The 21,676-nt window shown below is 48.0% G+C and overlaps 2 long non-coding RNA genes across 2 annotated transcripts; both read left to right on the forward strand.

Moving 5' to 3' along the window:
• Positions 1–1,499: 1,499 nt before the first annotated feature.
• Positions 1,500–4,001, forward strand: LOC308592192. The gene is made up of 3 exons (XR_014010420.1): positions 1,500–1,575; positions 3,125–3,177; positions 3,919–4,001. It is a non-coding gene; the product is annotated as an uncharacterized lncRNA (long non-coding RNA).
• Positions 4,002–10,078: 6,077 nt separating this feature from the next.
• Positions 10,079–12,724, forward strand: LOC308591404. Its single transcript, XR_014010153.1, has 3 exons — positions 10,079–10,174; positions 10,262–10,393; positions 12,503–12,724. It is a non-coding gene; the product is annotated as an uncharacterized lncRNA (long non-coding RNA).
• The last annotated feature ends 8,952 nt before the right edge of the window (positions 12,725–21,676 follow it).

A 21,676-nucleotide genomic window follows, 5' to 3' on the forward strand; every position in this document is an offset into this window, starting at 1 on the left:
CAAGGGAAGTGTTTATGGTGTTCCTTCACCTCTTTTTCTAGAAAAAAATAGCACTGCAAGAGACACGCCCTCTTCATTCTCCAGTGATGGAAACAAGAGACATTATTACAGTTAAAGGATGCACTATTGGCAGGCACAACCACCTGAAGAGGAGGAGAAGGAGAACCAGCAAGAGGAGTGGCCTGTGAAGAGGACCATGGTCTCGACCAGGTTTATTGCCTAAACTAAGGAGAGTCCTGAGGACCCAGGAATGAGGCCTGGAAGCCAGCATTTGACCCTCAAGACTGCCTGGAAATGAAAGACAGTGTTTATAGGGGCGTTGTTTTAGACATCATGTTACGAATATGTGGGCACATGTACACATTCACACAGCTTGAGAACCTCAGGACATGAAACGCGTCCTGCTGGATTAGCTCAGTGGCCCATCTAGCTCAGAAATCTGCAAGAAGGATTCAGGCATTAGAACTCTCTCCCTCTCCTGTGTCTTCTAATAACTTGTCTTAAAAAGTATTACTGCCTCTGATCATCAGGGCAGAATATAGCCATCATGACTTGTAGCCATTGGTGGCCTTCTCCTCCATGAATTTGCCCATTCCTCTTTTAAAGCCATCCAAGCTGGTGGCGATCATTGCGTCTTGTGGAAGCGATTTCCATCATTTAACACTTTGCTGTGTGAAGAAGTACAGTCATACCTCGGGTAACAGACACTTCAGGTTGCGTTTTTTCAAGTTATGGACCCACCAAAACCCAGAAGTACTGGAACAGGTTACTTCCGGGTTTTGGCGGTCGCGCATGTGCAGAAATGCTGAATTGCAACCCGCACGTGTGCAGACGCGCCAATGAGGGTTGAAAACACTGTGGGTTGCAAACGTGCATCCCACATGGATCATGTTCTCAACCCGAGCGTCCACTGTACTTTCTTTTGCCTCCCACCAGCTGATCCAAATTCCACCAGCCCTTAAACTCACAAAGCAGTTCAATTTGTTGTAGCTCTTTTCCTTTGCTATATAATGAATATAAGTAATCCATCCAATGCAACGTCTCTCCATTCTTCGTTATGGGGATATGGGCAAAAATGAGAATCAGAATCAGAAATCTACAGATTCATCTATCCCAATCTTGACACGAACCTGGAAGTGATATATCCAGAATAAGGTGTATCTTTCTACCTTGATGACATCTGGTTTTTGTACCTTGGTTCCCTCCCACACTATTGTCTCATTTTATTTCATTGTTCTATCCTTGATCCTTATTCGTTGTTGCACTTCATTTTTATGGGGATTTTTTAAAAAAGCTATTTGACCTAACTGAACTTTGTTCTACCATATTTTTTATGGATGTATGTATATTTAAAAACCTGGAGTGGTGAATGGGTGGAGCAATCGTGGGGAACATCAAATTGGTGCTATCATATATAGCATGAAATGCAAATATTTCTTGTGTGTCGTTCCAAAGCCTTTGGCTCCTACATAAGGCAAAGTATTCCAGAATAGATGTGCCATAAGTGACCTTTAGCAGCCAGAAGAAGACATCCTGATTGAGGAGCACCTGCCCTGCAGTCCTTTACAACTTGTGGTAAGTCACATACTACATCCGTTTTGGAGCTCTAGACTTGGCAAACTCTTAGATCACATTTGCACCATCTGTTTAAAGCACTCTCAATACCACTTTAAATAGTCATGGGTGCCACCAAACCATTCTGGAAGGTGTGGTTTGTTAAGGGTGCTGAGAGTTGTTGGGAGCTTCAGTTTTCAGAATGGCTAAGAATCAATCTGCCTTCATGGAGAACTCTGAGATGTGTCACTCTTGGAGGGCAGCAGAGGCACTCCTAAAAACTCTCAGCACCGTTAACAAACAACAACAGCTCCCAGAATTCTTTGGGTGAAGCCGCAACTGTTTAAAGTGGTATCAGAGGGCTTCGAATGGATGGTGTGAATGTGGCCTAAATCTAGAAATAATACTAGTTTGTATTTCTGAGAAATGGCAATGTTCTGGAAGAGGGGTTACCGCTCTCATGGTTAGGTTGCTATTTATTTTATTTAAGAAAAGATGTTTATTTCCTGTGCCACTGAAAGAGGAATGAGGAACCTAGGGTGATATATAAAAACTAAACAAAGCTAAAACTAATACGTAGGTATAAACAGATTAAAATTAAATGGTGTTAAAACAACATTAAATGTTACAGCCCTGGAAGAATAGGAGGGTAGGTGCCATGCCCTTTGGATGTGAAAGGGGGCCACCACTTCTGTTGCTGCTACCCTCAAAATGAGGGGACACTCAGTCTGTCTGTTGAAGACAGAGAAGCCGGTCAGACAATTTTTGCTGGGCTATGCTCATTGCCATACTTACTTGGGAGGAAGCTCACAACCACACATGTAAAGCACACTTCTCCCATAGAATGCTGGCAACTATAGCTTGTTAAGGGAGTTGAGCATTGCTAGGAAAACTTTAACATACCACAGTTACCTAATACTTTGCTGAAATCAAGGTGTTCCACATGAGTAACACTATCTAAAAAGGAGATAAGGTTGATCTCACTTGGTTTAGTCATGCCAGCCTCTAGTTATTAGGAGTGTGTGTGTGTGTGTGTGTGTGTGTGTGTACGTGCACATGTGTGCAACACACATATACACACCACTCTCAGATGGAACTGAGAAGAAAATGGCAGCGCACCTGACTGCTATGATCTCCACTGGCACATACATTGAGCACCTCCACATGACAGCAGGATTCTGATAAAATATGAGGTGAGCCTTACAGCCTCCCTGGATGGATTTGGCTCCTTAAATTGGTTGCTTATTAAGTTTGGGATTTATTTATTTTTAAAAACTATTTGTTGAAATGGGGGGGGGGAATAATTTAGTTTTCCACCCCTACACACACACCCAACCCCCAATATGTATACTTGATCCCATGAACTTCTCAAAGGATTAATTGGCCAGGAGATTTGTATCTACAGTTTGTAACAACAGGGGTGAAATTCTACTCAGTTCGTGTTTAGAGACCAGTTTACCTAATTTACATTCCCTGAAGCGATAGGAATAAAAATGCAGCTCTCCTTCAAAATTCACACCAGGCTGAAAAATACTTTTGCACTCATTTCCACCTGTCATTTCTTCCCCAGCGCTATGCCGGCTCTCTTGGGACTTCTTCTCTTCTCTGTGCTTCTAACCCCAGGTAAGCAGTCGTAATCTTCTAGGGCAGGTGTGTGTTGCAGTGGGATGGTTGGGAGTAAAGGAGATCCAAGCTGGGAAATCTGGAAGGGCTGACTGGGGTGGAAACCAATATACAGTGGTACCTCGGGTTATATAGGCTTCAGGTTACACACTCCGCTAACCCAGAAATAGTGCTTCAGGTTAAGAACTTAGCTTCAGGATAAGAACAGAAATCGGGCTCTGGTGGCGCTGCGGCAGCAGGAGGCCCCATTAGTTAAAGCGGTGCTCCAGGTTAAGAACAGTTTCAGGTTAAGAACGGACCTCCGGAATGAATTAAGTACTTAACCCGAGGTACCACTGTATCACCTTCAAGCTGGTGAGTGTCGCATTACACAGAGCAGGAACAGCGTTGCACTTGACACCACTGGCGGAGGAAGAGGACTGCAGGGGGAGTGCACCGCCCCCGGCAGCGCGAGCCTGGTGGAGTGCCCCCCTGCCCACGCTGCACGCCACACCATGCCCCCAGGATGCACGCCATGCCCCTGCTGGCAGCACATCACATCCCTGCGGATGGCGTGCCATGCCCCTAGGACGCATGCCAGCCCCGCCCCCGCCTGCTCTCCACCCCGCTGTCCTGGAGCATGAAGCTCCATCACTGCTTGACACACGTTTGTGGGATCCTGGCCCCTTTTGCAGATGATAACGTAGAATGATGTGTGCACATGGACCCTGCTTAGGAAACCTTGCATCTTCTCTCCTGCAGGTGACTCCTTGGAGTGCGAAACCTGCACAGGGCCAGGCTTGAACTGTACGGGCACAATGGCGAACTGCAGTGCTGCTGAAGACAGATGTGCTGTTGCTGTTGTTGAAGTCACAGTAGGTGAGTGAGAAGGATCTCCACCAAATTCAGGCCAGGCCATAGGCCATAGGTTTGCAAAAAGATATATCAAGATGCCCTCGTTGGAACCAGGCCATTCATTCATTCATTCATTCATTCATTCACCTGCAGCGGTGACTACTTAGATTGCTAGCAGCTCTCTAAATGCATCCCATCCAAATGCTTTGGACTACAACTCCCATCACCCCTCACCATTGGCAGTGCAGACTGTGGCTGTGGTTGTGGCTGGTGGGGATTGTATTCTCAAAAACATCTGGAGAACACGGCCTCTAAGTTTTCAAGCAGAGAGCTCACTTTTCCAGCCCTCTGCAGCCTGAGGAACCTTGGCACTGTGGTCAAGGGCTGGCATCCCTCCATAGGTTGCTGGACTACTGTTATGTACTGAAGCAGTCTGATTGGTCCTAGAACAATAGGATCCAAATTGCAGCAGTCTGATTAGTCCTAGAACAATAGGATTCAGAATGCAGCAGTCTGATTGGTCCTAGAACAATGCAGCAGTATGATTGCTTGGCAGGAACCACCCAATCCTGCTCCAGATAGAAGTGAATCCACAACCTGATTGGCTTACAGTAGAATTCCGGAATTAGCCAATCATGTGCAGCCTATTGTGTAAATAATGTATATAAAGCAGATACTGTGAGGGGACATTCATTCATTCCTCCTCACCACTATGAGCTGAATAAAGAGCATGAAATCACTTTGCGACTCTGAGTATATTTCACTGGCGACGAGGATGGGATCCCGCTGAGCTGACTGCCACACACAGCACCGCAGCACCGCCACCTGCCGCACCGCTGCCTCGCACCGTGTATCCAGGCTTCAGCTCCGGGACACAAGGAACTCAGAATGGCAGCCAACAGCAGCTTCTCGCCATTCAACCCAGCATCTGGAGACTGGGAAGCGTACGCCTCCCGTTTCACCTTCCTCCTAGAAGCCAAAGGGGTCACCGACGAAGAAGACGCCAAGAAGAGGGCGATATTCTTCAGCGTCTGCGGAGAGGAGACGTTTGAAATCGCCCGGGCTCTCCTTGCGCCTGAAGACGTCGCTACTGTTCCATACAAAACAATAATGGAACAGCTGAAGGGGCACTTTTCGCTGCAGCCCTCAGTGGTGGCTCGTCGAAATGCCTTCTACGCAAAGCGACAAGCCCCTGGGGAAACCATAACAGGGTTTGTGACCTCTCTCCGCCAAGCCGCCCGGTTCTGCAACTTCTCAGAGCTGGAGAACATGCTTCGTGACCGCCTCGTCGGTGGCCTGAAGGATGAGAAGCTGCAACGACGCCTCTACGCCAAGAAGGACCTAACGTTCCAGGTCGCTCTGGAGGAGGCCCTGGCAACGGAAGCTGCCGAGAGGTCGACGCAAGAGGCACGGCCGAGCCTGCCATCCCAACCAAGGGTCCACCACGAAGACCTCACCGACGACTCAGGATCCGACAGGGAGGAGGTGCACCGAGTACAGCAGCGCACTCAAGCAGCGCACAGACCACAGCTGCCTCGACGAGAAGGAGGAAACTGCGCAAGCTGCGGGGAAAGTCACAAGAGGAGGACCTGCCGTTTCCGCAACGCAGAGTGCAGGCAGTGCAGAAAATCGGGACACATCGCCCGGGTGTGTCGGGCTCGGCCCACCCGACACCAGGCATCAGAGGACCAACCCAAGAGCCCCAGGTCCCGGGGCCCAACGCACCAAGGCAACTCGACGGAGCTCACGGACTGCCAGGTATACCAGTTGCCCCACCCCAACGTAGAGAAAATTTATGTAGAGGTACAGATAGAGGGGGCCCCATGCCGCATGGAGCTTGACACGGGTTCAACTCTATCCATAATCTCGGCAAAGACCTTAAGGAAACTGTGTCCTACTGGGGGTCCCAAACTCAGGCCGGCCCCATTCACCCTACGGGACTTCCAGAAACGTAAGGTCCCCACAATGGGGGTGGGGACCTTCAGGGTGCAATACCGAGGGCGGACGCGGCAACTGGACTTGCTTGTGGTCAAGGGCCCCTACATTAGCTTACTGGGATTGGCATGGTTTAGACCACTGGGGCTAGCTGTCACCGGGGTGAACCACACTAGCTTACAAGTGGACGTGGACGCCATATGCAAGGAATTTCCAGGGGTTTTCAACGGGAAATTGGGACAGTATACAGGCCCCCCCATTGCGCTACAGCTTGACCCCGCAGTACGACCGGTCAGGCTCAAGGCCCGCCGGGTCCCGTTCGCCTTGAAACCCTGTATAGACGAGGAATTGGACCGACTCGTGGAGCAAGGAGTGCTGGAGCCGGTGCCTAATGCCCCCTGGGAAACTCCAATCGTCACACCCGTCAAGCCTAATGGTTCGGTCCGCATCTGCGCAGACTACAAATGTACCATAAACAAGGCCCTCACGGCCCACGCATACCCAGTGCCAGTGGTCAGCCATGTCCTTGCCACCCTGGCTGGGTCGAAAATTTTTGGCAAGCTGGACTTGGCCCAAGCATATCAACAGCTGCCAGTAGATGAGGCCACAGCAGAGGCACAGACGATTGTGACGCACAGAGGAGCGTTCAGGGTAAAGCGGCTGCAATTCGGGGTCAGCGTGGCACCAGGCACATTCCAGAATCTAATGGACTCTCTCCTTAAAGGGATTCCTGGTGTCACCCCTTTCTTCGATGATGTGTTGATTGCCGGGCCCACACCAGAGGAGTTTGAGGACCGCCTCCGCACCGTTCTGCACCGTTTCCAGACGGCGGGTCTCAAGGTGAAGAGGGAAAAATGTCTACTAGGAGTGCCTCAGGTGGACTTTCTGGGATTTATGGTGGACGCAGAAGGGGTCCACCCGACTGGGGACAAGGTACGGGCCATTTGTGATGCCCCAGCGCCCAAGAGCAAGACGGAACTTCAGGCCTTCTTGGGACTATTGAACTTTTACCATTCCTTCCTTCCCCACAAGGCGGCGGTAGCAGAGCCCCTACACAGACTCCTGGACAAGCGGGCCCCTTGGGTGTGGGGCCAGCGTCAGGAGGCCGCATTCCAGGCAGTCAAGGACTTGCTTGTCTCAAACTCTGTCTTGGCACACTTCGACGAGAGGCTGCCGGTGGTGCTAGCATGCGACGCCTCACCCTATGGCATTGGCGCTGTCCTGGGGCACCAACTCCCGGATGGAAGGGAGGTACCGGTGGCGTACTTTTCCCAGACACTCAACGCAACCGAGCGGAACTACTCGCAAATTGACAAGGAGGGTCTGGCAATCGTGAAGGGAGTAAAAAAATTCCATGATTTCTTGTACGGGCGGCCCTTCACCGTGGTGACTGACCACAAGCCGTTGCTTGGCTTGTTTGCCCCCGAAAAGCAGACCCCCCAAGTGCTGTCTCCTCGCGTCCTCAGGTGGTCAATTTTCCTTGCCAGCTACCAGTATGCACTGATTCACTGACCTGGGAAGGCGATGGGCCATGCGGACGCCCTCAGCAGGCTACCACTACCGGAAACAGGCCCTGACCCAGCACCTGCACAAGAGGTTATGAGCCTGGAGCTGCTTCCCGACCGCCCCATTCAGGCACAAGAAGTTGCACACCATTCCAAGAAAGATAGGGTCATCTCCCGGGTCCTGGACTGGGTGTGGAGGGGATGGCCCAGCAGCAGCCCCGGGCCAGAATTCGCCGGCTACACAACCCGCAAACATGAACTGTCGGCCCACAAGGGGTGCCTGTTATGGGGAAGCAGAGTCGTTGTTCCCCAGCCCCTCCGCAAAAGGGTCCTCACAGCCCTACACGAGACACATCCAGGGGTAGTAAGAATGAAGGCCCTTGCCAGGAGTTATGTGTGGTGGCCGGGGATCGATGGAGAGATAGAGGCCTGGGTCAAACACTGCCACGCCTGCCAAGAATCCCGCCCAGATCCCCCAAGGGCCCCAGTCCAGTCCTGGGAGTCCGCCCGAGCACCATGGTCACGCCTGCATGTGGATTTCGCTGGCCCCTTTCAGGGGAAAACATTCTTCATAGTGGTGGACTCCTACACCAAATGGCTGGAAGTCGCACTGGTACCGTCCACTTCCACGTCCGCAGCCATCCGGGTACTACGCAGGCTGTTTGCAACCCATGGGCTCCCTGACACTCTCGTCTCAGACAACGGGACTGCATTTACGTCAGGAGAATTCCAAACCTTCACAGCACAGAACGCCATCCGCCACATCCGTTCGGCGCCGTTCCACCCTGCCACCAATGGCCAAGCAGAACGCATGGTGCGGACCACCAAGGACACCCTTCGCCACATGACGCAAGGGGACTGGGAGTACCGCCTTGCCACATTCCTTCTAGCACAGCACAGCACCCCCAGCTCAACGACTGGCCGGAGCCCCGCTGAACTACTAATGGGTCGGCGCCTTGCAATCAGATTGGATCGCCTTCACCCCGATAGAGCTCAGGATGAGGTAGTGGTGGGGGAAGGCAGGAACCCCCGGACCTTCGAGGCCCAGGACCCAGTGTACGCAAAGAATTTTGGGGCAGGCCCAGCATGGGTACCCGCCACAGTCACCAGGGTCACTGGCCCAGTGTCGTACGAGGTGCTAACGGATGGGGGGCAATGCTGGCGCCGCCACTGCGACCAGATACGGCGTCCATTCCCAGGAGAAACCGAGGAGGAGGACAGGTCAGAGGAGTCCCAAGGGAACAGCGGGGCAGTGAGGCCCATAGAGCAGGAGGGGCCAGCAGGAGAGGCAGAATCAGTAAATACAGAGAGGACCCGTGAGGCCGAAAGGACACCAGAACCAGAACCACGACTGAGCGAGCCGGTTGCACCAGACCAAACAACCCCATCACAGCCAGCATCCTTGGAACACGAGCCAGAACCTGAACCCCGGACCAGGGAACACCCCAGGCCGCAACGCACACGTAGGCCGCCGGCATACCTTGAGGAGTATGAATGCGACCTCCCGGGCAGGACTGGAACTTAGAGGGGAGGGGTGTTATGTACTGAAGCAGTCTGATTGGTCCTAGAACAATAGGATCCAAATTGCAGCAGTCTGATTAGTCCTAGAACAATAGGATTCAGAATGCAGCAGTCTGATTGGTCCTAGAACAATGCAGCAGTATGATTGGTTGGCAGGAACCACCCAATCCTGCTCCAGATAGAAGTGAATCCACAACCTGATTGGCTTACAGTAGAATTCCGGAATTAGCCAATCATGTGCAGCCTATTGTGTAAATAATGTATATAAAGCAGATACTGTGAGGGGACATTCATTCATTCCTCCTCACCACTATGAGCTGAATAAAGAGCATGAAATCACTTTGCGACTCTGAGTATATTTCAACTACAGTTCCCATCATTCCTGGCCCTTCACTGTGCTGGCAAGGGCTAATGGGAGCTGTAGCCCAGCAATGCCAGAGGGACAATGCATTGTAGGACACTGCCCTAAATGCTTATCTAGGAGTCCTCACAAGGGAGCTGGTCCTGGAAGAAGAACTGTGAGGGGAGAGACTTAGGCAAGGCCTCCTTCCACCTGCCTTGCTTCACCCTCTAGTCTCTGCTTTATTATTACTATTATTATTATTATTATTATTATTATTATTATTATTATTACTACTACTACTACTACTATTATTATTATTCCTTCTCTGCAGCTGACAGACCAAACCAAGAAATAATGAAAGGCTGTCTATCTCCTGGCATCTGTGGACTTGAACCATTTTATCTGAATTTGGGCAAGATGTTTACTGGCAGAGGAAAGGTTGTCTGCTGTAAGGGGGATGACTGTGCATCTGTTTCTCCTCAAGGTAGGTATAGTTTAGCTCTCATCCTCTTTTCCTGCTCTGTGTTCCAGAGGCCAGGTTGTGCCATGGGGTGTGTGGGTGTGTGGGTGTGTGTGAACATAGGAACATAAAAATGTTTCCCAATACCTCAAGGACCACCTGTCCCCATTTGAACCGACCATGTACGAGAGATGGCCATCCAACCTCTGCTTGAAAACCTCCAAAGGAGAGGCCCAAACCTCACTGAATGTTTTTGCCTGGTCAGAATGTGAATTGTGATGACATCTCTCACTTGCCAAGATAGAGAAACTAGCCTACTGTATGAAAGTAAGGCTTAGTATTCATTGCTCCACGCACTTCTGCTTCAGGCCCCATCTACGACTGGCATGTGCACCCCACGTGAGAACATGGTCCGTGGGCTGGAGAATGGTCCCAGTATATTTCCTTTTCTGACAGTGTCTCTGCTTCCTCCCCCCCCCCCCATAGTGCCACCAATCAGCAGTAAAGCCAACGGGGAAAAATGTCCAGCCTGCTTCACTCAAAATTTCCCGTGCTCTACAGAGGAGGTAGAATGTACAGGAGATGAGGACCACTGTCTGGATGCTACCCTCAAATCTGGTAATTCTGTTAAGATCTGCTATGTTGATACTGCTGATTATGAGCAGGGATTGGCTGAGCAGCAAGTCCTGTCCCATTTTGGTCTTGCTAGCAATCAGTCACAGGGGTCCGTTCCATGCTGCTCTGTTCATCTGCTTGCATTTTTTAAACCAATTTCGTGTTTACTTTTTACCTGAAATGTGCACATTTTATGTAACTCTTCAGGGTTGTAGCCAATACAGTGATACCTTGGGTTACAAACACTTTGGGTTACAAACTCCGCTAACCCCAAAGTAGTTGCTCCAGGTTGCGAACTTTGCCCCAGGATGAGAATGGAAATCGTGCGCCAGTGGCGCAGTGGCAGCGGAAGGCAAAAGCGCGCCTCAGGTTAAGAACTAACCCGAGGTACCACTGTATCAACCACAGCGTAGAGCCATTGAAACGAATGGGCACAGCTAACTTAGTTCTGTTAATTTCAGTGGGTCTACCCTGAGTAGAATCCCCTTGGAAACAATGCATGCTTTTCAATGAGTTCACCAGCAAGAAGCACATTTTGCATGTGTTGCAAATGCCATTCAAAGTCCAGAGAAATGCATAAAATCTGCCTGTGAGGTGTGTTCTATTTTTATTTTATTTTTAAAATTTTTATTGGAAATTTTATTTACAACATAACATACACCCCCACCCCCCAATACAGAAATCCACCCTCATTAAACATGAACATCACATACAATAAGCATAACATACAACAATACAAACAACCAAATAAAAGACTTCCTTTATCCTGTATCTGGCCTCCTTAATTACTTCTTATAAGCTGTTTCCTTTATGAATAATTATTAAGATTTTTCTAATTATAACTTAAATATCCACAAAGTCTCCTACAGACATTCATCGAAACAAGTCCAGGTATGTATTTTAGGGCACTGTTTTGTGAAGTATTCTCTGCATTTTCCCCATGCTTTTTGAAATTCTTTTCTAGTGTGATCTCTAATTGCCTCTGTTAATCTAGCTAGTTCAATATACTCTAACAGTTTGTCTTGCCATTCGTTTTTTGTTGGCACAATTTCTTTTTTCCAGTTTTTAGCAATTAGGATCCTTGCTGCTCCTGTGGCAGAGAGGAATATTTTCTGATCTTCTCTTGCTATACCTGTGTCCATTATCCCTAATAGAAAAGCTTCTGTGTTTTTCATAAAGTTATACTTAAACATTTTTTTAAGCTCATCATATACTATGTTCCAGAAGCTTTTGATTTTTCCCCAGGTCCACCAAATATGTATAAGTGTTCCCTATGTTTTACCACACCTCCAGCACAGATTTGTTTTTGTCTTATAACTTTTAGCTATTTTGGTAGGTGTTAAGTACCATCTATAAAACATCTTGATTAGATTTTCCCTCAATACTTCACAGGCTGTAAATTTCCAGTTCTTTCTCCATAGTTCTTCCCATGCTGTTAAGTTAATGGTTTTCCCAATATCTAAAGCCCACTTGATCATTACCTCCTTGACCTGTTCGTCTTTGACCTCCCACTCCAATAAGGTATCATACATTTTTGGTATTACCTTAGTTTTGTTTTGTAAAAACACTTTTTCTAATAATGAAGGTTCATTTGAGAAACTTTTTTCTTATCTGTCCTGAACACTTCATGCAATTGATTGTATTGGATCCAACCCGTAAGGTGTTGTTTAATTTCCTCATAATCTTTAATTACCAATTTATTATCTTTTTCCTTAATCAGATCTTTATATGTCGACATTCTCATTCCATGTTTTTCTTTTTTATTGTAATTGCTTCTAGAGGCGAGCTAAATACGCATGCCAACCATAACGATTGTTAAATCCTTCTAGATCTAACAAATCACTTTCTTTTAATACAATCCACTCTTTTAACCAATTTAAACAGACAACGTCGTAATATAAATTTAGGTCAGGTAGCGCCAGTCCACCTCTATGTTTTTTATCTGTTAGAAGTTTGTGTTTAATTCTTGGTTCTAATAATAATAAAACGTTCAGGAGCATCAGGTTAGCCTGGCCCATTGTGAGAAATGAACTGAATGAATTCCTAATTTTGAGAACTTTCCCTTTTCCTGGTTTGTGGGTTTAAACTGTAGTCTTTGCTTTCCATCTCCAGGGGTGGATGAAATCATCGTGAAAGGTTGCACTACCAAGTCTTACTGTGCAGCTGTGCAAGAAATGATGAGAATGACCTTCAATGTTACTGCTTCTGAAACACTAAATGCTCAATGCAAACCAGCCAATAAGGCACCTCCATCATCGAGATTTCCCCTTCTGGCCCTGTTGGGGCTTCTGGCAGTGAAGATTCTCCTCTAATGAACCCCCTCCTGTTAGTCAGCACCATGGGAGACCTTCCTTTCCATGTTCTTCTCTATATTTGGTTTTTCAGAATAATTTGTTTTCAGAGTTATTTTACTGAATTGTAATGAATCGTGGGGAAAAATAAAACAAAAAGAAATGAGGACAAGCTTGTCCATTGAAGATCTGTTGGTCAATGAGACTTAGCAGAGATGGAGAACCTTTTTTCAGCCTGAGTGATGTATTTCTTCATGACAGTCTTCGGGGGGGGGGGGGTCACCAGCCAGTGGTGGGCAGGGCCAAAGGCCAATGTTTGTGGAACAAATACTTTCTTTTGTGAAGTAGGCAATCTTCCAACCATAGGAAAGTCAGAGGTTTCTATGTACAGAGACACACAATCTTCATCCTCCATTGATGCAAGTAAGAGACATTATGAAAGTGTAAGAATACGTTCTTATCTCCCTTGTGCTAGAGGAGGTGTGAATGTTTTGCTATTGGATATTTGACACAATTTCATTACATAGGAAAGCAAAATAATGAAGGGGTGTACATTATATTGGAGCAAAGCAGTGCACAAAATCAAGAATTTAAGACATGTGGCTTCTGCAAGAGTTAAGCTCTCCCCTTCAGAAATCTGTGCCAGCAAGGAAACAAAGGTCTCTCATCCATTCATTTGGTCCCTAGTCCAGCAATATGTAGGTCCTTGAGATTACCTTAGAAGCGATCTTCACTGTCTGAAGTCTGATTCCTGCTTATAGGAGGTTAATAAAGAGTAAACAGACCTTCCTGGAAAAATAGAAACATTTGTGTTCTGATCTTCTCTGCAACTATTAGGATCAGGAAGTTAGCTGTTCTTTCCAGGTCCATATGAGATAGGAGCTTGTACGAAGGTCACAGATAGTTCATGTGGGGAGGCCTTTCATATTAAACTTGTCAGCTGCACTAATGCCATGATCCATAGAAATAAACCATGTAAAGAGTATAGACTACCACGCATTGTTACACTTGCCTCTATGAAGGCAGACATGTGGACACACTGCATATTTGCTAGTGAGATGTCTAAAATGGGGCGGACTATTGTGACCATCTATGGCCATATCTATCTGCTGCTGTGGACAAGTGCTTAAGCTGAAGCCCTCCAGATGCTTTGAACTATAGTTCCCATCAGCCCCAAGCAGCACAGGTGATGGGAAATGCAATCCAAAACATCTGGAGGCTTCCAAGTTGGATAAGGTTGGGCAACACTCTTTGGCCAATACAGACTCATCTCTCTCTGCTCCTTACGACCAAGAAACTAGCCTATCTCACTGGACATTGAACCATCTATCCTCGTGCAACCCCTAAGCCCCACCACATATTTCTTCCCCCGAATCTTTCTACATCTAACCATCTTCCCCACCTTTCATCCTCAAAGGTACTTCCTCTTCACATGTGGTGCAATCCTTTAATGAATTTTTTCGTTGTTGTTAGGGTTGCAACATTGACAACATTTATCTTTTGCTAGACTAAGGTGATGTAGTTTTGTTACTAGCATGCTTCCAAGCCTGTGGCGGTTAGGGGAGGGTTGTTTTGTTCTGTCTTTATGGTAGAATTTCTTTATGTTTATGTTTTAAACATGCCATAAGTCACTTGGAAACCTTCAGTTAATAAGCAACTGGCAATTTTAAATGGTACAGTGGTACTTTGATTCTCGAACGGCTTAGTTGTCAAACAAATCGGTTTCCAAACACCGAAAACCCAGAAGTAAGTGCTCTGGTTTGTGAATGTTTTTTTTTTTTTTTTTTTGGAAGCCAAACATCCAAGGCAGCTTCCAATTGAGTGCAGGAAGCTCCTGCAGCCAATCGGAAGCCACGCCTTGGTTTTTGAATGGTTTCAGGAGTCGATTGCACTCCCGGAATGGATTAAGTTTGAGAACCCGGAGACAGTCCCCAGATTTACAAATCGGTCCCCTTACAAAATCCTATGATTCCAACTCATTTCAATGAAGTCCCCAGATTCATTGAAAAAAAAAATCTGGTAACCTTACTGCAGAAGCCCTAGCTGCCCCATTCTAACTCCCCACCCATGACTGATCCAGCAAATGCCTTTTTCTCCCTGGGTGGGCCTTGAATACTTATACCAGGTGAGTGATATGTGCTGGAAGCCCCAAAAGCTAGTTGCAAAACAGTGACCCCACAGAACAGCAGATGAAGGATTGACCACTCTTAGAATCCATCGAACTTACACAAAGGTCCTGGGGGAAAGGTGCATAAGTGAGTCTATGGGCAAGATGGTGGTGTTGGTCACTGCGGTTTTCAGGACTCAACTAGGGATGGGCTGCAGCTCAGGAACAGAGCCTCTGCTCAGCATGCAGAAGTTTCCAGATTCAGTTCTCGGCATCTCCAAATAGGGCTGGGAAAAGCTCTGTCTAAAACCCTGCAAAGCCACTGTCAATCAGTGTAGACAGCACTAAACTGGACGGAACAATGATCTGACCTGTTATAAGGCAGCTTTCTATGTTCCTGTGGAGGGGAGCCTCATTTACCAAATGTTTCTATGCTTAAAGTTTCCATTTTAAAATGTGTCTCCTTTATAACAGCAATAAATTTATAAAGCGTGTTCTCCCTAGCCAGAGAGCACGTGTTGCGGTTGGGGAAACATGCCACCCTGCCATGACTAGGCAGATTTGGAGAGAACCCAAGCCTTCTAAAGGGTTAAGATTGGGTTGCTGGGGAGTTTTGTATGTTGCCAAATTCAGAGGAGGGGTTAGAGTCTATAAATATAAGGGGCCAGAGGTTGGAATTCCTCTTGGCCGTTTTGCTTCGGATCACATGGAGCACTTGGACAATCTTCTCATTGTCTGGTTACATTTCTTTATTTCTTTATTTTCCCCTTCTTTTTAATCCTCTCTAGTCCCTTAAATAATTTAATTCCCCCCTTTTCCTGTTCAATTTCCCACCCCACCCCTTACCCTGCCCTGTGGGAAGATTCTCCCTGTATCTGTGGCTTGCCTTTCCCAATAGGGAGAGAGCCCCCGTTAGGGGCTTTCTTTCGCAAAAAGTTTTCCCCATTTCTCTTGTTGAAATTGTGGGGCTAGTCAGGGCTGTTCCCAGCTTAGCTGGTATCACTTTCGTTTATAGTATCCCTGAAGGTTGGCTTTATGGCTCCCTGTGCCTCCAAGGACTATGAGCACTCTGTATATTCTCTTGAACTATGCTGTTTCTGAACAAGTTTATTTTCTTTAAGTTTGTTTTGCCCTGATAGAGGCGACTGCCATTTTTGAGATGAGCCATTGTGGCTTAGTGGCTAAAGTGTAGGACTAGGACCTGGGAGACAGGGTTCATATACCCCTCTTAGCCATTGTTATAACAAAACAAAACAAACTGCTCCTTATGGGCTATTCTGTTGCTGGGTAGTTCGGCCCATTTGTGATAAAAGAACTTTGGGTTTCTTGAAGGGGTGCTTCCCTCTAAAAGGGCAAGCAGGGGTACCTGGACAAGCTGTGGGCTACCTCAACTCTGCTATTTCACTGGAAACATTTATGCCTGGCCTAGCAGGTGATCCTAGGGCTTTGCCCTAGAATTCGATGGCCTGGAAGCGTTTCCGGCCTCAATAGTGTCCCCATGTGGTCCATGAAGCATTGGTTTCACTGGGTCAGCGGATAGTGCCGGTAATGCCTAGGTTGCAGGATTGGTCCCTGTATGGGACAGCTGCATGCTCCCCCATTGCTCTACCTGGACACTTAAGTCCTTTTGATGGTTACCTCACTGCGAGGGATGTAACAGGCGCCATGTTTGCAATATGCAACTGGGAGAAAGCACCTTTGCGTGCGTTGCAGAGCACGGCGCTGCACGGGCTGCAATTGCATTGCATTGCTAGGAGATTTGCAGTTGCATTGCACGGAGGGTGTGTGCATTGCATGGAGGGTGTGTGTGCATTGCACGGAGTGTGTAGTTGCATTGCACGGAGTGTGTAGTTGCATTGCACGGAGTTTGTTGTCGCATTGAACAGAGGGTGTGCAGTGCACGGAGTGTGTAGTTGCATTGCATGGAGTGTAGTTGCATTGCATGAAGGGTGTGTGCATTGCAGGGAGTGTGTAGCTGCATTGCATGGAGGGTGTAGTTGTATTGCACAGAGTGTGTTGTTTTGTTTTTGCATTGCACGGAGTGTGTGTGCATTGCACGGAATATGTAGTTGCATTGAACAGAGGGTGTGCAGTGCACGGAGTGTGTAGTTGCATTGCATGGAGTGTGTAGTTGCATTGCATGGAGTGTAGTTGCATTGCATGAAGGGTGTGTGCATTGCAGGGAGTGTGTTTTGCATTGCACGGGGTGTGTAGTTGCATTGCACGGAGGGTTTGTGTGTGCATTGCACGGAGTGTGTAGTTGCATTGCACAGAGCGTGCTTTTTGCATTGCACGGAGTGTGTAGTTGCATCGCATGGAGAGAGTGTGCACTGCACGGAGTGTGTTTTTTGCATTGCACAGAGTGTGTGTCTGAAAAGGAAGCTGGCTTGGCGGCAGCTTGGTTGGGACTTCTTTAGGGGTTCTGGCCAGCATCGGCCCTGTAAATTTACATATCATGATGGCAGCACAAGATGCCCCCTGCCCAAGCGGGGGCTGGAAGCTGGCAAGCAATAGCTCAATACCTTTTGCCCATATTCCCATTTTATTTAGGGATCCAGTTGGATATCGTTGCTAAAACATACCACTTGGCTATGGAGAAGCTGTCTGCCTTGAAGGAAGTTAATTTGTAATACTTCCTCTGTAACAAGTGATGCTTCACCAGATCCGATCTTGCTGGGTCACTTAACTAATCTTCCCACTAGGCCAGGCTGCCTAGATTTCACCCCTCCCATATCCAAGAATCTCCTGAGGAGTCTGCTGATTCTCCAGAGAGGAGGAGGCGTGTTCTGGTCTCTCCTTATTCTGCTCCAGCACCAAGTCAGTCAGTCAGTCAGTGTCGGAGAGGGAGAGAGACTGAGTCTTAGAGATCATGTGTAGAGATCAGGTTGCTGCTAAGGGCAGCTGCAGACACTCAGTGCAGTGCAGCATTTATTTATACTTAGACCTATTAAGCTCTGTATATAGTTTGTATAGTTGTAGATAGAATAAAGAAGATATTCTACAGAGCTGCTCTCCGAGTTGTTTATATACTCTGCTAGACTCTGCTGTGCGACGACTGTCTTTTTGTTGGAGTGAATCCGGTGCTCACAACTCTAAGCTGTGAGTCCACAGCACTTTGACCTGTTCCTGTGCAGAAGGTGGTCTCTGGAAGTGCTACCCAGCTCGCCTAGCCCAGTTGGGGCTGCAGTGGATGAGTCCAGTTGGTGGCACTGGCTCAAGGGCGATGCTGACAGAGGTCCCCTTACCTTTGTGTATGCCTACCAAGTGTGGTGAAGGCAGATATCAGGCAATGGTAGCAATTCCTGAATGTATGCAATAGTAGTTCGCCATGGCAGGATACCTTGAACCCGCTCAGGGATTTTCAGGTTCATGCTGGTGCTGCTGGATCTTTGTCCTTTGGTTTTTATTTCTAGGGCTGCTGGTGTGCAAAGCTACGGCCTCAAGCCTGGTGTGGTGAGGCAATCATGTGACATAACTTTTCTTGAGTTTTCCCCATTGTAGTAGCAGTTCACATGTGGCCCGAGGAGTTCAGTGACCATCGGATCTGCTTTTGGTCTGATAACCAGGTAGTGGTGAGCGTTTTGGCAAAACAGTCCTCATGCTGTAGCACAGTCTCTGCCCCTCCGCTCATGCTTTCGAGCTGCGCCACTTAAGGTTTACTATTGTGCTTTCTACTCTCCAAATTACGCTGACACTATCCGATTTTCAGATGAAGCGCTTCAGATCCTGGGCTCCAGACTCAGCTATTGCCAGACTTTTCCAGACCTGTGGCATTTTGACAACAATTAGTAATTTCAGAGAGCGGCAGCTTCCATTTCCCCTTCTGCTTTTACCTCTTATGGGAAGGCCTGGATGGATTTCTTAGCCTTAAGCTGGCAGTTCTCGGCCATTCAGAAGAATTGGCCCCCATCCTCTGAGCAGATCCTGCAGTATTTGGTCCACCTGCTGCAGATTGGGCATGCGGTTATAACTATCCGAATTCAGTCCGCTGCAATGTCTGTTACATTGAAGCTTTATTTTCAGAGACCCTTGTATAAAGTTTGCAGTGCGCAGGGCCTTGGTAGGTTGGAATAGGCTCCAACCTCATAGGACAGTGGGCAGGAAGTCGGTCAATTTTTACCTATGCAGTATCTGCAACAAGTTAAAACTTGTCTGCGGATTAAAGATCAAGGTGAGACTCCTTTCAGTAGTCCATTGCATTTTCGCACTGAGGGTTGGGAAAATGGTTGTTGGAGCCAGCACGGGGCTGAGAGTCTGGAGGCTTATTGCTTCAGGACTTTTCCTTATCCTTTGGAGCTTGTCACTAGAGTTGGTAACTCTAAAACAGACTTAGTGGGCAGGAGTGCCACAATCAGGCTTCCCGCCACAGGTGAGGAGGGCCCTTGCCCGGTTATGGATAACAGAATATTTGGCTTTTTATTCCCTGGGGGCTGGCCCGCTCCTAGTGCATGAAAATGGGTTCCCGTTAGCCCGGCATCAATGTGCTTACGTCGTGCACCAGTTATTACAGCCTGCGGCTTGCTTACCGCTGAACACTCCTCATTCCTTACGATTAGGTGCTGCTGCAAAGGCTGCACACTGGGGGCCTGTCAGTAGACAGGATTGTGAATACGGGTCATTGGAAGTCTGACGCTGACAAGGGTTATATCAGGAAGTGTCACAATGATGTCTGTGCTGATGCTTGTCTGTTATTTCCTTTTCCTTTTTTTTTCTTTTTTCATAGGAGCAGCTGTGCACATTTGAGCCACAGCATTGTACACTAGGCTGGCAAGCATGTTGACGAGTTTGGACTGGGGCGCCATCTCAGTCTTCCTGCCCATGTGAACATATACTGGATGTCCAGATGGGGAATGCTTTGGGAGGAGATCCTTCCTTTGGTGCGGTCGAGTGTGACCTGTGCAGGTCCTCCCGCAGGGCTGGTGGTACAGCTGGGCGAGAATGTTTGCTGTCTTCCTCCAGCATAAGTTTGCATTCCTGCATGCAAGAGGGCTTGGATTGAGTTGATGGCAGCTCTCCCTGGACTCAAAATAATTTAAGGCATTGGTTCAAGGTGGTTTGAGGGGGGGGTTGGAGCACCTGTCCCCTCCAATGCGCAAAGATGTTCCATTAAGGGAATCCAAGGATTCGCCATGCTTTTGTCGACCCCTTTTGAGGGGTAGAGCCATGCAAGAGTCCCTGGGAGCATTTGGTGAGCTTGAGTCTGATCCTGGTTCATTGCTCCCTCATGCTGTTTACTGGAACTGACGATATGGTGGGGCCCAGTCGTCAGTGCTGCCCTGCTGAGGTCAGGTGCAGCTAGTCGGGAACCAATGCCTAGACAAACTACCACCGAGCAGGCCAGAAAGCATGTTAATAAGGCGGTGGATAATAGAATAAAATAAATAAAGTAAATAAAATAACAAATAAATAAAATAGCTCCTTGCTTTAGGTGGTTCTGTAATATTGCACCCTCCTAATTTTCTTCAAGGCTATTGCCCTCTTTAGGGCAGATGGGGTGCATCTTTCCCCTATGGGGAACGACACCTGGTGGGATGCGATTGCCTTGGGATTCATTGCTCCCCCACAATGTTTGCTGGTACTGACGATATGGTGGGGCCCAGTCGTCAGTGCTGCCCTGCTGAGGTCAGGTGCAGCTAGTCGGGAACCAATGCCTAGACAAACGTACCACCAAGAAGGCCGGAAAGCATGTTAATAAGGCAGTGGAAATAAAATACAGGTCGTTGGAAATCGAATGCATTCAAAGATTATGTTCGTTAACATTATTGGTGTCTTACAATTTTTGCTTGTTTTATCTTTTTATCAGGTTTAGTGGTGACCCGTTTGGATTGTGGAGCACAGTATTGTCCATTGGGCTGGCGTCACAGCACGGCAATCTGGATTGGGTCCAGATTCCGGCTTTCCTCTACATATTCGCTTGTCTTGGCTGTCCAGACGTGGGATGCGCTGGTCGGAGTTCCTGCCAAGTATCCGGAGGCAGTTGCTCCTGGAGGGGCCGCCAGCTGCTATTGTGGTGCAGCTTGGTGAGAACGACCTGGTGCCCATGGACTGTTTGTCACTACGTGCTGCACTTTTGGGTGACCTGGAGACGCTGCGTGCAATGGTGCCGACAGCGAAAAAAATTTGGTCAAAGCTTTGCAACGCTGCGTTTGGAAGGGCAGTCGTTGCCCGGCTGCCACTGAAAGGGCCAGAAAACGCATCAATTCTGCTGTGGTCAAAAAAGTTTTGGAGCTGGGTGGAGATGCAATTTCCCATCCCGAGATTCTTTTTAAGAGGCCATCCTTTTTCCGAGCTGATGGCGTGCACCTTTCTGCTTCAGGGAATGAGGCTTGGATTGGTGCGGTGGTGACCAAGCTGAGGTCTTGGTTGGGGCTGTGAGTGGTTTGGCGGTGAGCTGGAGGCTCCATGGCGGTTAGGCATTGGTTAAATTGGTGCTTGGAGGGGTAAGTGCCTATCCCTCCAAATGATGCGAAGGGAATTCCGTTAAAGGAATCCAGGGGCTTGCCATTCTTTCGTCCTTGTCCCTGGCATCGGACTTGGGCCGTGCAAGCCCCAAAGGAACATGAGGGTGAGAAGTGAGGGACTGATGCCCAGCTTCATTCTCACCCAATACTTGTTTCCCACTAAGGCTTCCGCTGGTGTCCGGAATGCCTCTGGCTTCCGCTGGTGTCCGGAAATGCCAGCTCTGTCCCTGAGGGCATGGACAGATAGTCATAACCAATGCCTAAGCAACCACTCACATTTTTGTATTGAATAAAGTTGTGGCCAAAATTATGCCAAAAACCTAAACAAAAATTGATGTGTGAAGTGTGAATTATTGGGGGGTGGCAATTGTGGGACTCAACACGCAAACAAGGTTAAAACCTTTTTATTTGCTCAGGTGTTTGGGCC

This window comes from Podarcis bocagei (genome assembly GCF_964188305.1).
Source record: "Podarcis bocagei genome assembly, chromosome: 7".
NCBI classification, from domain to species: Eukaryota; Metazoa; Chordata; class Lepidosauria; order Squamata; family Lacertidae; genus Podarcis; species Podarcis bocagei.